The sequence below is a fragment of the Sipha flava genome, unplaced genomic scaffold (assembly GCF_003268045.1).
Source record: "Sipha flava isolate LNK unplaced genomic scaffold, YSA_version1 66_pilon_pilon, whole genome shotgun sequence".
Taxonomy (NCBI): Eukaryota; Metazoa; Arthropoda; class Insecta; order Hemiptera; family Aphididae; genus Sipha; species Sipha flava.
The window spans coordinates 428,882-441,832 of record NW_020273606.1 but is presented as its reverse complement, the minus strand read 5'-3'; positions in this window follow the sequence as shown (position 1 = coordinate 441,832).

The window sequence follows — 12,951 nt, the reverse complement described above, 5'->3', positions numbered from 1 at the left end:
CGTTTACGATAGTAATTTTAAGGTTACTCGCCGAATAAATATAGGTTAATACAGCCGGATTACTGGACGTACCGGATAATCAAAAGATCGGATCACTGAGAATCCACTGCATATTTTTCTAGAGCTATGTTTAAAAATATAAAAAAAAAAAAATAATAATAATATAGAAGCGTTCTGTTTTTATAACTTTTGAGGTTTTATGACACGAGTTAAAATTAAAGAATTTGCCTGAAACTTTTTTTGTATGATTTTTTTTAATAATTGAACGCTTAATAGTGGGAGGGATTAACCAAAAAAGTCCCATACAAAAAATAAAGACTACCCCACAATATGTAATTGTAAAATTACGACCCATTTAAACTGAACTCGGTCCAAAATTTGAACATAATATTGATGTGTACAATCATACATTTAATGTATAATGGTATACGTCAATGTTATGAATTTGCAAATGGTTTAGTAATATCTTGCTTACACATAACTAAAAAAAAATAATATTACACTTGAAATCATGTACCTAGAAAAATGAATCTAATATATTTTCTATGGACTTAAATATTACACATTATGGAAGAAATAGTTCAAGCTGTTAAAAATCATTTTTTTTCTTAATCTTTCAGTCATTTTCGAAAAAAAATGCCTATTTCATGTTTTCATCAAAACCTAGACTAATTATATTGAACGTCTTTCAAATACGATAAGAGTTAAGTTTAAATATGTAACAATAGAAGCTACTATTGGAGATGAAAGAATAGCGTGATGAGTACCTATAATAGGAATTTCTGATTGTATATATAATTAGGTATATACAATTATATTGTTGTATAATATATTTATATAATTATTATTTTTTTTTATTTAATCGACGACATCGTTCGACAGGAAAATATAATATATCAACAATATTGAAAATCACATTTTCACCAAAGAAAATAACACCATTACTTGATATTACTCGTTTTCGAAAAATATTAATTCACATATACAGTAAGTGGATTAATTGAATGTTTAGATTGCATTCTCTAAATACCTAACTTCTGTAGATAAAAATCGCATATTTTACGTTAAAAATCGTTATAAATTACATGAAGTACGATTATTACGTTTAATAATTCTAGATAAGTATTTCGTAAATAACTGAAAATAAATTAGAATATTAAATGATTTAAATAAATACGAGTTAATACGTGCATGATCATATAAGAGCTTAGTGGCCTAACCCACAAAAATTCATAAACTGAGATAATGATAATATACTTGTATGAGTTCAATACGAATACACTTAATATAGTAGTTAAAAATTACACTCATTTATAATTTTAATTTAAAATACATTTTTTAAATAATTAATCAACTTAAGAAGCACAAAGTATTTCCTCTTTATTTCAGTGTATAGTATTCGTTTCCGTCTCTGCTATAGTGTACCCAGTTATTATCACGGTAGATACATTGCGAATTGTAGCGATTCAATGCTAGTAGTTTATCACAGGTTATTATTCATTATAATATCATTACCTTAAATTTTAAATCAATCAATGATCAAAAATATACTCAAAACAAATTAATCAACTCAAGTCAATGATAAATAATCAAACTAAATTGTAATTCTTTAATAGACAATAACTAGATCAAGATGAAGAGTTATAATACTTAATTTTCCGATTTAAATATTAAGACTGACTGATTTTTTACCAAAATTACTTCTCTTATTGACGATGTAAATATATTGAATACATGGTTTGACTTATTTAAAACTAATATATCTACTCTATCGCTAGAGTTTATTCTCGAATGTGCTAATAATGTAGGTACTATTATTCGATCCTCCTGAGCAGGAAAATACCTATGACTCTTCCGATACTATTGTAGTTATTGACCTATTGAATGTTTTTAATTTAAATGCATACTGTCTTGTTTGAGTAAATCTGTAATCAAGCCACTCCCAATCAAAGTAGAACTGCCTTCCTACCAATCTATTTATGAGAAATCTAAACGTAAATTATATGGTCAGATTTAATATATTTGGCTAATAGTAAAATATGGCTATTATATATCACCATTTCATTTTAATAATAATTAATAATTAATTAAAAAAATTTTAATAATTAATAATACTCATTATAATACTTATTGTTACCTTTTCTTGTAAATAATAATTTTTCATTTAGTAGGTTAATCTTCTATTTTTTATTCTATCCTATATTCAATATGTTATTAAATACTACTTGAAATACTATCGATTCACTATATAAATTTAATTGGGTTATCAAACCCATTTTATTCAAATAAATAAAATTAGAAATATCGTATTATATCAGTAAACTGAAATCGGGCGACATTAATCAATTTATGTATAATACGAGAATACAGTGTAAGTATACGCCGTATGTTATTTTAAAAACACAAATTGTCTTTAATAATATCATTATCCGTTGTTAGTATCAGTATTTTCAGTACTTATATTAGTATTTCTTTATAAAAAAAGTAATGCAATTTAATTTTACCAACAAATTCATATTAAATGAATTACTTTTATCCTTGAGCTCTTGCGCTGAAGTTAAAATGTTTTCCCATACATTCATTATTTTACTCAGGTAGGTACAGCGTTGTTTGTTCTGTTCATTTCGTATTTCTATTGAATTGTTAACAGACCTTTCCATTTCAAACATTTCTTATTACATTTGAAACTCGATATAATAATATACGTTTGGATACCATAAGTTTTAAGATAGAAAGATTTTAAGATTTAACCTAGATATGTGTATATGTAAATAACAACCGTATTCGAACATGTTTAAAATTGATGAAGTAATAATTAACAGGTGCCTAGATATGCCACAAAATTGTTTAACAATAGATATAAAGTTGTTTAGAAGTAAATAAAAACATTAAAATTATGTTTATTTTACATTACTTTTACTCCATCCCAAATTAGTAATGATAATTATTTTTATTAATTTTAACTCAATGGTCTCTTGGATCATTTAATAATAATACACAAAGACTTGAGAATATTAAAAATTAATTCAAGGACTGAATGTCATACCTATAAATGAAACAAACATTAATTCATTGCCACTACGGTATTACTACATTTTGGTTGCTGTATAGTCTATACTTTTCTATTATTAGACCGCATATCAAATTGTTTGCTTTTTACCAACTTTTTAATAATATAGTATCGATTTTATAGCGGAAAAACGATATATAGTTTGTTGTAAAATAAAAACAAATGGCAAATAAATAGTAAATATAAATATATATATATATATACTATTTTATTTGAATTCAAATCAGTTATACTTGAATATTCATTACTACGAATCGTATCAATATTATAATACTTTTGTAAATGAAGTTTTGTTTTCGATTTTCATATTAATTTAAACAATTGTCATCTAAAATAAAGTTTTCAATTTCTATTCGAAAACAAAGAATAAAACAAAAGGATCCATTTTATATTACTGTCATCGAAAAAATGTGTGTATAAAAAAAACGCCATTGCAAAAATAAATTATACCTACAGCACATATAAATTGACTGACTAAACCACTATTTAAATGTATATTGGTAATAATTTAATGAGGTTGTACTTTTTCGTAGTAAAATTTATTTCAAGAATAATTATTATGTCTCATAGTGTATATCACTTTTGGCGGTCTCATTTCATTGTTGTGTGTTCGATAAATACTGTCATTTTTATTATATTATTCGGTAGACATTTGTTCAAATAATATCCATTTATTAATTACATTTTAAATAAATTTGCGTGATAGTGGTGTATCTAGGATTTGATTTTAGGAATACAAATTTTTTTAAAAAAAATTTTTAAAAAACAAAACACATAAATGGATAAAATATACGAATTTAAGTCATAATTACACATTAGAGATAAGATTGTTTGACATAAGTGATGTCATTACATTATTCAGTCGGTTTATTATTTATATCATACCGACGATAAGATAATCTAAAAACTTTATAAATTCGTTTCCAAAATAATTTTATTAAGGTTTGTTATTTATCATTTTTACATTGTAACTATGATATAGCTATGCGAAGTCTTATACCAATGGGGAGAAGAAGGGGCAAGGCCCTTAGCAAAAAAAAAATGAATGCTACTTTTTTAATAGATTCGTTTTTTATTAAAATATAATATGTACATAAATGCACATATTTCATTAAACAATTTTAAAATTATAAACAACACAAATATATCTATAGTTTACATATATAATTGTTTCTAAATATAATAGATACTTTTAATATTATTTCTTGATACGTCATAGAACTGTAATTTACACAATTAGAATTTAGATTGATCAGTCCTATAATTACATTTCTTCATTTTTTTTTTTTTTTTATAGCAACTTTATTGACAACTACGCCAATATCTACAAGTCTATCTTTATGAACATTTTATATTGCTAAGCCGTTTAGTCTAGACTCAATTATTGCAGAGTACATATAATTTTTTAAGAGTTGCCTCCCGAAGTCAAAAAGGTCAATAATTTGTATACAAATTGCCTCCCGACTATATACGAGTTTCCTCCCAAAATTTTTATTATACAACGATTTAAAAAATGGAATTGTTTTATTTTCTACTAAAGATAATTTGAAATTCCTCGTGAAAATCGATACTTTATATGTAGATGTAACATTTCAATATTGTACCAAATATTTTAATCAATTATTTGCTATTTATGGATTAATAAATAATTATTATATACCTCTTGCTTTTTTTTTTGTTAAAATATAAAAGTGAACAAACATAGATTAGTACATATCATGTATTAAATACATTGTGTTTAAAAATATATAGTAGTTTTAAGCTAAACACAATTTATATTAACTTTAAAAAAGCCATTTACAATTCTATAACATGCATATGGCCAAATATTTCTATAAAAATATGTCGATTTCACCTTGACCAAGCTTAGAGGCGTCAAATTCAATTACTTGGATTAGCTTCGCAATACTTTAAAGACGATTCGATTAGACAATATTTAACGTATATACGAGTATTTGGCCTATCATTTTTGAACCCAGGGGAAGTCGGAAGTATTTTTTTATTGGAACTAGCAGTCATATAGCCTTTAAATAATATCATTTTGAAACCCAATTTTCAGGCTATTTAGTAGATACATAATATGTAAGTATTACATACGAGTATATATCCTCTGCAGAGGAGTCAATTTTTCCTTCTCATTTTTAGGCAGAAAAAAGTTCAAGCATTTAGCGCACAACCAATGCATGCGAATCTTCCCACAACAAATTTAATATCAATTTTGAGTCTCCACACCCTAATTAATATACATTTATTGAAATCTTAACATTAATTCAGACCTAGACTGTAATTTTAATCCAAAGTTCTAATAAGCTGTAACTACAAGCACGATTACAAACTATAAATAAAATAATTTTCATTGACACTCATATAAAAATACTGAATGAAAAAAAAAAATCAAATTTTGAGTACTAACAAATATTAGCTAAAAAATATAAATCTAAGCAATATTATAAGTCATTTTTTTACCATTATATTATCATATTTTTTCATATGTTTTTAATATAATTTTATACCTATTATTTGTATTAATGTATAATTCTAAATAACTATAATTGTATAAATATGTTTTTTAATTATTAAATTTATGAACCACTACTTAATTCTACACGAGAGGCAAGTATAATGAAAAATCTTGGGTGGAAACTCGTATATAATTATGAACTATCTGGTCATCGGAAGCTTTAAATTGTAGTTAAATTATAGTTGTATTTGTATAAACCTTTTAATTTACGATAAGAATTGGAGGCAATTTGTATATTTTGAGAGGAAACTAGTATGCATCGTTTTTAACCTTCTTAAAGTCGAAAATGACCTTTTAGCGGTCGCAGTAGAAACTGGAAGCGTAACAAATATTTGTAAGAGAATTTTGTTTGTTTATTTATTATTTAATTTATTATTACACTATACTCTATACAGTATACATAGTGATATCTATTAGCTAAATAATTTATAATACTACAAAAAAGTTCAATTCACCGAACAATGGGTGCTTCAGTTCACTATTAACCTTACCCTTCCATAAATCCACCACTGCCAATATTATATTCCAATGGTAAATTATAAATGTATATTAATTTTACAGCAGGAAAACCTGAATAAATGTTTTGATTAGTATTAAAAATAATAAATAGTATATTTCATCTATAATGAAGTTTATTAATAATTTTAATTATTTACATTTTTTCTTATAAGTTGTCACTAACAATTAAAATATTCTTAAATGTTTATTTTTTCTTTCATTTTTACTATAACTTAGTTTTTATACTATCGCATATGTTATATGAATATAAAATTATTGTTTTTTATGAACATTTGTAAACATGCTATTTATTTTAGTGTCAAATAACATTTTTTCGTTTTTGGTATTTCCGCATGTAGGTACATTCATTGTACGAGTATTGCTACTTAACGATAAAGTTCTTCACTCCGGTAAGGTTTTGGCTCCCAGTTTGGCCTTGTGACATGTGCATCATCCATTATAATTAGTACATTTTAAATGTTTTTAAACATATATAGAAATATAACATGGTATGTTTTTGTATCGCAATTTGTATTTTGCACGAAACAAACATTGATGCATAAATGCATGTCAAGCATATTTTTTGGTAATTATTTCTCGTATTACTTTATTTGTAAAGGTACATCTATATAGTTATGTATTATATCAACGAATTATGATAGTTATCTCATAATAATAATAATAATGAACAACGATATTATAAACCACATGCAGTAAAAATGTTTTAATTTCAAATTGTTACTTAATTCAAAATTGTTTACTACGGTTTTTTCTTTAGATTTTTTATATGGTGCTTGGGTCTAATTGAAATTTGTTTTAACATACTATTATACTCAACGAAAGAAGATATAAAATTATAACACTTGGCTACGCTTGTGCATGCCCCTTCCCCCGATTTTTAAAATATTTATATAAATTTAAGTTTTGATACATGTTATTTTTGACTTAATTTGTAAAAATGAATCATGGACGTATATATAATATATATTATATGTATATACCTATTAATATGTATAATGTACATACTCTGTGGTTATAACTATAAATACGCATATTAATTACCTTTATTCTGGCCAAGGAGAGAATGTCTGGAGCAAAAAATAAAGAAAAATCGAAATAGTTTTTTTATAATATAGATTTGGCAAACAATTTATAACTAAATACCATTATTAAAATTTTTCTTATTTAATTTTTGAATATTATGTACAAAGCAACAAATTCAGTCTCAACTTTTAAATAAACATTTAGAAATATAAGTAAAAAACTATAGGAGAAAAAATCTAATTCAATCTTAATAAATATAACCCCTAATTTTTGATTTATGTAGATAAAATATAATATATCTAATATAATGTATAATTTTAAAATCTACTTAATAATATTATGAAAGTAATAAAATAATGGTAAAGACTTTTTAAGCATTCTAAATCTAGTAATTTAATAATTCGTTGAAATCTTCTCTTGATTGATTTTCGACTATTCTTGCATTACTATATATTATATTTAATAATAACTTCATTTACATAATTTAATTTCAATATCACATATTTATTCTCAATTTTTGGTTTTATATTCTTAGACTTAATCTGAAACCAATTTTGCTGACATTTTTTAAGTAAAGGTATATTAGGACCAGTAGATTAAGCAATATTTTTATCAAATATATTTCTAAGAATGATTTCAAATATATGGTTTCTACAAGATAAATAGAGAAGATCTTTTTCAAGCTTTTATTTTAAAAGATCACACACTCCTTGTAATCTTCCCATATTTGAAGATATCGCATCCCAACAAATACCATAAACATTTTTTATAAAATTCTTCTTTTCTAATATATTATAAACTGCTAAAGGTTGGTCTTTACCTGTTTCTGATTTTATGAAAAGGAGATTTAACAACTGTTCATTTTCATCAAAACTGATTTCTATAGAAAGTTTATCGACGTTTCCTTTCCCAAATAGAAATGGGAATAATTTTCCATCGAAATGAAATACAAATGTAACGACGTCTTTTTTTCGGAAATTTTCACTTAGTTTTTTTGTGTGTTCTGTCCTTAAATATTTACGACAGCGATAAGTTGATGAACGATGTATAACTAAATAAATACAAGTAACATCAGCTTGTGCCGAAAGAAGTTTCTCTAAACTTTCCTCAAAACGTACCTGTTGGATAAATTAATCTAAAAAAAAACATTCTTGCACTTTTATCTATGGAACAAGAAATATCTAATAACATTGACTATCAAAATCTCTTGGAAAGTTTCGCTTTAAAAAAATCAAGAAAAAAATGTTTTAATTATATCCGATAGGCCTAGACTACAGTATACAAATAATACTCAAGTATTCTTATTCTTATTATTATTATTAAATAAATAAAATAATATTTAAAAACTTCGTATTCATTTTTTTTTTTTTACAATCACTCCTATGATAAAGATTAAAATAGTTTTAATTTAGTGACCTAGTAATATAGTGTATTGTCCTGAGCCTCGCAAACCCTGGCATCGTCCCTGTGTCTATGGACAGCATTCAAATAGAACAAGAAGCGGTGATTTTCTCTATATTTTACTAATTACCCTAGCAATGAAAACTATACCGACCTTTCCCTGTTTAAATTGTGAAAAAGTTGTTCGATTCGATCCTGGTCGGTTTTAAGGAGTTGAACACAGGCAATTCGTCACACATGTGCGTTAACGCTAATGTGTACGAATTAACTTATCACTATTGTGTGCAATTAACCCGCTTTGATTAACCAATCCGTCCAACTTATCTTTTTTTCTATGCACTAATTTCCGTGCTGCTAATCACCAACACATGGGTATGCGGTAGTAGTGCAAGTTTTTCCAGAAATACGACCTTACCGTTTTATATTATTGCCGACTAAATTGACAATTTATCATAAATAAAATCAACAATAATATATTTAAAAATCAATCGAAATGAAATGTGTAATACACTACCGTTTGTTGGTCCAAAACTTTTAAGAAATACGTGTCCTGCAATCCCCATAAGGGGATTCGATCCGAATTAGGTTTTCATACGTTTTACCAGCCGCTTACAGAGATAATACCACTTAGATATTTACACTAAGACCATAGAAAAGAGTTTAATACCATCTATTCAGAGGTCGCGCTATTAATTACGGCTATTACATTACTTCTATAGATGTGGTCTATCTATGTACTAGTTATTAAATCAATGCTTTTAGTAATCAATGTTGGACATGACGGTATATCTATTCAAGCCGTACAACCACAAACAGAAACAATGATTGTTTTGGTAATTTTCAAATTCGATTTGTGTGTATTACAACAATATGAATGGTACTCATTAAGTATTATAAATGTAACACGAGCTAAAATCACCCTACTAACAAAACATAATGACTTCCAACAAAATAACAAGTACCTACCTACAGTGGTATAGCCAGAAGGATAGTTAAAGGGTTGTAACCCTCCCCTTCCGAAATGTCTCTCTTATTTTGTAAGATATACAATCATTTTAAGATAGGTATAATGTTATATCATGTCATCGTCAAACAATTTTTACAATTTCAACAAACTAAAAGACAACAAATTTCAAATTTTAACTTATGTTTAATAGACTTATTAAAATTAAAAAGTTAGTAATGAATTAGGAGAAAGAATCGAAAATTTAAAACCCCTCTAAAATAATTTTCTGGCTACGCCACTGTTCCAATTTTCACGCATATTTAATATTTTTAATAGAGAGATTTAAGAATGGACTTATAAAAATATGATACGATCAAAGCCATAGGTGCACTTTCAAAAAGTAATCTTGTGAGATGAAATACCTGGAAAATATCCATTACGATTATCAGTGGAGACACAAAAGGGTTATATTTAAATCTCATGATTCATGAAAAATGGGGGTTGGTAGTCTTTGTAAAAATAAAGCCAAGAAAATAATTATTATGGTAAAATACCCTTACACTAAATACGTTTTAATAAAATTATGAAATGTGAAATAATGAAATATAACTTATAAGTTATAAAGACAAATATTTTTACACCCTGTGATTTCGTATGAATAATTTTGGTGGATGGGTGAGTGATTCTATTAAATTGATAATTTGAGTAAAAATTTTCCGTTGCCACTGACAATTACGACTAGACAGGGCCTGCGCTAGAAGTATTGACGCCTTGGGCGAAACTAGGTTTTGGTGCCCTCAACCCCCCCCCCCCCCCACCATTTAGTTTAAGTAGTAGTAAAATTAAGTTTTTTAGTGAGTTTTAGAAAAATTAGTATATGTTTAATATTATAAATGTGCATTTTTTGGGCAGATTTTTTTTTTTAATAGTTCTAATTTTGAAATTTATTTTTTGAAAGTTTTTTTGGGTAATATATTATTTCACGCCATCACTGCCTAAAATGTAGGAATACTATGTTTCACCAACTACTTATTTATTAAGACAACCCGAGAACGATCATTGTAAATAACTAATAAGAAACTAAAATATTATGTACAAATTAACTAAAGAAAAAAATATGATTATTGATTGTCTGTTGACTGTAACTTGTTAGTTTACACATTTGACATTACACAGTAGATCGTACATAGCGAGAGCTCGTTGAAAACAATAAATTGTGCGTATGTGTCAGGCAACTATAGCTTTTCGATTTTTGCCACACACTACGGAATTTTCGCCGTAAAGTCCAAACATTTTACCACCGCGTTTTTTACGTAATCGTCCAATTATATGAATTTATTTATAAATGATTAAATATTTTATGAAAATAATAATTACGACCAACTATATTATATTTTATTTATACACACGAATGCAGTGGTATGCAGTATGTTTTCATACATTATTTTTACATCAAAACCAGCGGTATCGATGCAGTATTGAAGTAAAAGGCACAACTGTTATATTCTTACTCTCTGTAGATTATTAATCCTTATTAAAAAATGTATTAGATAAAAATGATTTTCAGTTTGACGCCTCTTTCTAGCTGGCACCCTGGGCAATCGCCCAGGTGGCCCATAGCTTTCGCCGGTCCTGCAAGCAGGAACCAGACATGTATAGTAAACAGAAAAATGAGCAAAAATTGTACGATAGGCAACCAAGTTAGCAAGCAGGATTCTCAGATCTCAGGCTCTCAGGGTCGAGCAGGGAGGGCTACAGCCCTCATCTTAGCTTTTTATAAAAAATTATTTTATAATCTCATTCGCTATCATATAAAATTCAAATTTGAATATTTTTATTGTGCCAAAGCAGAGCTTTAAATCGAAATAAAAAATTTCGATTTTAATTTTAATTTTGATTATTGATAATAGTTTTTATTAATTTCGATTTTGGTTTTAAATATTGATATTTATTTTTTGCTATTACGTTTTTGATTTCAAATATCGATGTTAATTTTTTTCAATTTAGGTTTTAGTAATCGGTATTTATTTTATTTTTTTTGATTTTGGGTTCACAACAGAATTTTATCCATGATTTATAATAATTTTTCAAATTTTAGTACATCATCAGCATAATAGTTTTGTAGGCTGAGCGACAAGCTAATGATGAAGGTAGTATATATTTAAATACATGTTTTTATTACGTATGTTATAAAACATTACGTACAAACTACAATTATTATTAAAGTGCCTCAAAAATGAAAAAAAAACATAATATGAAAGTGAAGCTAAAATTAAGTAAACCATCTATGTGAAATGATTAAAATGTAAAATAACATTTTTTATTCATAGACTCGGACATAATTTAACTAAATATGAAAACAATGTTTTGAATTATAAGTGGGACAAATATAACGACGTCTAGAAAAACTGCAAAAGTACAAAATAACTATTTTAGGTTATTCGATTGTATATTATTGGTTAAAAGTATAATTCACGGGTGACAGCCAACGGAGTATTATAAATTAATATCTTATCCATAATAATACACTACAAAATGTCTATATATAGTATATGATACGTATATCAATCGTGTGTATAAAAACAACAATCGCTCATCGAACGCTGATTCCTTATCGTAAATATTCTAAAGGTGCGTCCACACTATGCCATTTAGCTTTGCCAAAAGGCATTGTCAAGAGTGATGTGGACTTTTTGTTGGCACGTGCCATTAGGCAAAGTTTTGCCAACTGTCTTGCCAGACTAACCCAACGATTGTCGGTCCGGATCAAAGAAAGCCAATTGGCAAAATTAAGTAGGGACACGCCAATGTTGGCAATGCCGTTAAATTTCTATAATCAGTTGATACTCTACGATTGTTTAAGCGCATGTTATTTTGTTTTTCTTTTCGTAATTTATTAAATATTGAGTAGTGAAATATGGAGTGATCGAATGAAAAACTTTTAACATAGATAGAACTTTTTTGCAGTCGTGCCATTCTTTGGGATTGTAAATTAAAAGATTATAACGATCACAATAAAAGACACAATGCTTTTATTGAAATTTCTGTTAGTTTTGTGGTAAAAAAAAACGAAATTGAAAGAAAATTGAAGAATTTGTTATGTCATCTTTCACAGAAATAAAAAAAGAAAAAGTGTAAAATCTGGTGATGGAACCGAAGAAGTTTACAAGAGCAAATGGTTTATTTATGAAAGTATACTTTTTCTGAAAGACAGAAATCGACCTAGAGAAATCACAGATGCACAGGTAATAAAGTATTTATATAAATTAGGATTATTATTTATCACGTCGAATATACTACGGTGAAATACACTCTGTGTATACTCTGTGTTTCTGTATGAAAAATGAAAAATATTATATATTATTATTATTAATATTATTTCTGTTTATAATTACTATCGGTCTCCTCGACAGATAATCATCCAGTAATCCAATAATATAGCGTCTACAGCTATATAGTTATACAAATATA